This window comes from Columba livia, chromosome 6, assembly GCF_036013475.1.
Source record: "Columba livia isolate bColLiv1 breed racing homer chromosome 6, bColLiv1.pat.W.v2, whole genome shotgun sequence".
Taxonomy (NCBI): Eukaryota; Metazoa; Chordata; class Aves; order Columbiformes; family Columbidae; genus Columba; species Columba livia.
This window is the reverse complement of record NC_088607.1, coordinates 7,243,017-7,248,565: the sequence shown is the minus strand read 5'-3', so window position 1 is coordinate 7,248,565 and position 5,549 is coordinate 7,243,017.

Sequence of the window (5,549 nt, the reverse complement as noted above, 5' to 3'; positions counted from 1 at the left end):
TTTCATAACACGGTCCAGCTGCAAGTGAGATGCTATACAGAAAGGGAGCATTGTTTGTGCAAATTGAAGTTCTAACAAGAGTCTGGTGAGCAAGAGCAAAGAGGTTTACAGCTATGACAAGGCTGAATGGACATGGGTTTACACAAGATTGCAGGTGGCACATCCCTTACTGCAGAAATAAATTTCTGTTTAATATTTTCTCCTGTAGTCTTATGCAAAAATCCAAGTCCAGTTAAGCCAACATGGGAAAAAGCCTGCCCATGCAGTTGATGGACATGGTGCTTTATAAGGAAAAGTGCGGGGTGAATTTAGGGTCACAGACCCCACCTAGAACTACAGCGATGGGCCTATAACGCATCTCACGGTAGTTTGCTTGAGAGACCTGATTCTTGGGTACCACCTAGGGAACAGGCAAGAAAAGTGACACCAAGCCCATACTGTCTAATCTAAAAATTATTTGAATATTTGGACCCAAGCATGTGAAACCAACTCCTATCCACATAGTTTTGGTTTGTGTTTGTATTGTTCTGCCCTACCATAAAGTGGAAAATAGATTGTAGGAGCCCAGCAACCTCCACCAGACTTGACCTGTGCTGGGGTTTGCCCCTTCTGTGGCAGCATAGAGGGGTTGAGGGGGTCCAGGCTTCTGGGGGGGCTCCAGGGTTCATCAGGATGCTGAGAGGCTGCTCTCTGAGCCACTGCCATGTCCTTCCCTACCACATTTACCAGCCAGCAAACTCCAGGATAAAGAAAAGCGATGTAGCTGCCACTTTTTTTTCTCTGAGTTATCACCACCTTTTCAGAATGCTTCTGGCCTGAAACCAGGTCTACGGATGTCATGTTTATGTCTGTTACCTCCTAACCAAAGAAGAGCCCCATAATGACAGCTAGAAGTGTGGGAAGGGGGTGCATTTTAACAGTTTGATCCTGCAAATCCTCAAGTCCTGCCCCAACTCTCAGTGGCTCCACCAAGGCTCTGGCAGACGTGGAAGAAGATGAAAAACTCCCCCGTCGTCTGTACGCTCCTGCAGCCATCCTCACGTGAAAAAAACGATTCGTGTGTGCCAGGCCAGGCCTTGACTCGCCTCGGGGAATTTCATACCAGATTTGTATCCCGTAAGAACAGGCATTAGGGTTGCCAGTTTGAAATATGACAAAACCCAGCCGCCTCAGACAAATGGCTCTACCCACGCTCGGCTTCGGCCGCACATGTGTGGTGCTCGGGATAACAACTGCCAAGTCCATAGTAAAAGAGGCCAGGCAGGAAGCCAGCCACATGGCAACTCTAAATGATATTAATAAGACTTTATAAAAAGTTAAAAGCACAACGTAGCTTTTCAAAGTGTTTCTCGGAGATCTCTACATATGCATAGGTGTTTCATGTCTATGAGATAGAGGCTTGGGGTAAATTTAATGCAGTATACTGCCTAAGCATTTTTTTTTCCTCCTGAAAGCTGTTGATATAAACTGGGACTCATTAAAAACACCTTGTGTTTTGTTTTTAGAAATCTTGTATTTATGTCATTCCCTGGATCATTAGAAAGTGATGTAGCATCAGAAACTGTTCCAAATGAGCCCTATCCTGCAAGGAACAGAATATTCTTACTGCAGTCAGTGGCAATAAAAAGGTGCTTAGCACCTTTCAGGAGATGCTGAGTGTCTCTCCCAGGCCTAAGTCCAGAGATAGCATTCCCAAAGGACAGATACAAGGATATTAAAAAAGACTTTGATCAAAGAAATATTGCTTCTTTCCTCCTTTCACTAAGCAGATGTGCAACGTGTCTTGGGAAAGAAATAGAAAAATTCCTGAGTGATTTATTTGATGAACCTAGTTTTAACCCAGGTTATTGCATGCCTGATACCGTGATGCTGGTTATTAGTTTCCAGTTGAAAATGACCAGATAGAGGACATATTCACTTCATCAATATAATACATTTATTGGTTGTCAAGAGAGTCACATCACACAGATATGTAAATCTGTCACTTTGTCTTAAAAGTGTATTTCTCTATTACAATGTTGCCTGATGTATGTTTTAAGGCAGCAAGGCCTTTTAAATATTAAAAAAAACCCAAAAAAAAACCAAAAACCCAAAACTAGACAAGGGGGAAGATTTGTCTATTCAATCATGGGATTTAAGACATTAAAAGCAGATGCATCATTTATAAAAGTAGGATTTTATCAAACAAAAGAATCATATCTACCATATGTAGATATGTGAATTAAAGAAACCTTATTTCCCAGGAAAATTAACAAACTCTTTTGCTAGCATTAAGATAGATTAGTCTGTGAAGCTGGTTACTAGCTGACCACAAATCTTGATTTGCTGTGTCAAAACTAAAATAGAATAGAGTCTTTGTTTACATTACATAAAAAAGAATTGGTTTTCATTCTGTCTATATGTCCACTGAAGTAATCCTAGCTTTGAAAATAAATACATTGAACATTGAAACTAAAGGAACTCAAAGAAGCTTAGTTGTATTTTAGTTCTGTTCTTTACCATTAAAAACTACAAGAGCTATCAACAACAATAAGTATTAAAAATAGAAAGAAACTCACTAATTCATATTTCTCTCTTCAAAATGTGCTTTTTTTTGGAAATAAGATGGCATTCTTAAGAATCCATAATAAGATGGAAATCTGTCAATGGTTGTAGTGAGATCTGTATCAGGCTCTTAGGAAGCAGCTTAAGACAATGGTTTTGTTGTAAGCTAGAAATGATGTTAAATGAGAAGAAATATCCTTTATTTTGTTCCTGTAATAATAAGTATTGCATGTGTGTGTTAGCTATCTTAGTAGAAATGCAAAGGAACTGCAGGACTAAATATGAGACCTCATATCTGCCAGCGAAAAGAAATTCTCACTGTCTTTGCTGAAAAGGATATTGTGAGTACAGAGAAGAACATGATAATTAATTCATATGCAACCATTTTAAAATAAAGAGAGGTAGGCATAATAGGGGGAATTACAAACCACGTCAGAAAGGAAGTAACAAGAAGGACATGGCAAACCACATAATAAAGATACAGATTTATAACTTCATCTATCAAAGGGCTACAATACACAGAATGTAAGGGAGGAGACCTTTCAGTCTAGTCTAAGGTGTTCTAACCTTAAATTTTAATAGACTTCCAGACAGAGATTTTAAGCAGATGAGAAGTGTGGGTCTGGGTTTCGGCCTCTCCCACTGAAAAAGAGGGTTGTTGATAACCAGAACTTTCGTTCCAGTTCATCTCCAGTGAATACTCACCTCAGTATAGCACAACCAGTCATTAGTTCCTCAGTTTATATCATAACAGCCCTCCTCTTTGCAAAACATCATTCATTATTGTGGAAAAAGAATGCTAAGACTAAAAAGACACCGAGGTTGATCGTAGTCTGGGCAGCCTCACCAGTGTCCAGTGTGCTCGGCTTGCTGCCTGGGCTTTGTATCGCTTCTTTGAGCAGAATGGCAACTTCTGGAAGGAGAAGATGCAATCACAAAAGTAATTTGCCAATTTTGTCATGCTAGGAGAAGCTGCTGTATGGTAAATGATAATTCATAGCTAACACTCCTAAGAAAACTATTAGACTATGAGATTGTGTATGAAAGTCCCTAGTCAATCATGATGGGGCTTCCAAGATAATTTCCTGGTGTGAATTTGGGATGGTGACATTACTCAGATGCATTGAAGTCAATGATGGAACCAAAACAGTGGTGCTGGGACTGCCATGAGTCACAGCAGTTCTGCATGGTTCATGTGCTACATCCATTGCAGAGAACATTACTGACTTCCTTTTAGGATTTAAAAACCCCACATTGTTGAGATTGTTTTTATGTCTGTTTTCCTGTTCTCCTGGCTTCAGATGCAAGGAGAGAATTTTCTGGGCTCAGAACCTATTAAAATGGTCAAAATGAGTTATTCAAGACCTTAAAAACAGAGGTGGGAGAATGGAAGTGTTTTCCTATTGTTTTAGAAAATTGTTAACAGCAGTTTCTGCACTGGAATAAAAACAATTACTAATATCTACAATTTTTCACATAGTTGAACTGCTTCTCAGCCAAAACTTTCTGAGGCTCTGGATGTTTTAATGTGGCATGTACCCACACAGACAGGTTTTTCCTGGATCTCTTCACCCTGTAGAGATTGCACAGTTTATCTGCAGAATTCTGGATGCAGCAGAACTCACACAACCTCTTCGCCTTCCCAGAAGAGGGAATACACCCTGGGAATTAATTTGCTTTTTGCAGTAGCCCCACTGATGGCCCAAGACCATGTGGTTCCCTGCCAGAATGCTTTGAGGGAAAGGGAGACGGGGATCCAGTGGGATGAAGGAGTTTGCAGGTACCCAGGAGACAGAAGTTGTAGACATAGCTTAGAATATCTGGTCCAGACCCTGCCTGGCAGCATCCTGTCCCCACCTGCACCTGCCTCTCCCCACCTCAACCACCACCACCAATGGTGTATTATCTCCTGCCTTGGTCCTCTGCCCTTCCCCTCCTTCTTCTGCCCCCTGAGTGCCCTGGTTTTCCCCTGGCTCCTACCCACACATACACACGTCTGCCTGCATGCACCGAGCATAGTAGTAGTAGTAGCTTTTATTACTCTCAGTTCTTTATTAATGCCACATGTGCTGTTGTAAGGTTAAGTTATTAAGTGATATCCAATAATTGTCTGTGTTCTAAAGTGGACGTTTCATTTAACTATACTCATGTGGATCTGTTTCAATACCATTTATCATGACCACATTTTAAGAAACATTTCAAGAGGCCATTTCTCTCTTTCCTTTCTTTAACATAACTAGACCTAAAAGGTCCTGGTCAAAAATTAAATACAATTACCTTTGGAACGGCATAAGGGATTGTGGGGTTTGCATATGCTTTGGAAGTTAAAATACATATTTTACCAGGCTATCATCTCAGCTGCAGAGTTAATTTTACTGTATTTGTGCACTTGCTGGAAACGCTTACACGAAGGCATACAATGACCTGTTTAGTTTGCGGGAGAAAATTATGTCATTTGCAAGCAAGCTTTCAGCTGTGATATTTTATAATTGTTTAGATGAAAACCTGATAATCCTCTACTCCTTCACATAAACTGCAATCCATCTTTAAAACTGTGATAATTCATAAAACCTGCAGCTTAATAAACTAACAAACCCCAGGCCTATGTTATTTTAAGGGAAGTCAATCTTTGATCAGTCAAGCTGAAATGGGTCTGATAAGTGGAGGCCTTACTCACAGGGAGCAGCACTCCAGTTTGTTATTGCTATTTGCTCATCATCCTCAAGTGCAAAATAAGCAGAAGTCTTTCCCAGCTTCTTATCTCTTTTCACTTTCTTCTCTAGATCTCTGTCGCTTTAATCCAGCATGTCTGCTGCTGGTTAACAAGGAAATCCTGTGTCAATTATCACCAACAACTTCCTGCTGTGAAGCTGTGGGGAATCAAAGCTTTTGAGAGCCTTTTTCACACCAGAGAGTAGTGCAGGGCCTAATTAAATGGCCTTCATATCCTGCAGCCTACTGGTGGCCAAATGATAGAGAGCTAATGAATGATAACCTATTTTTTT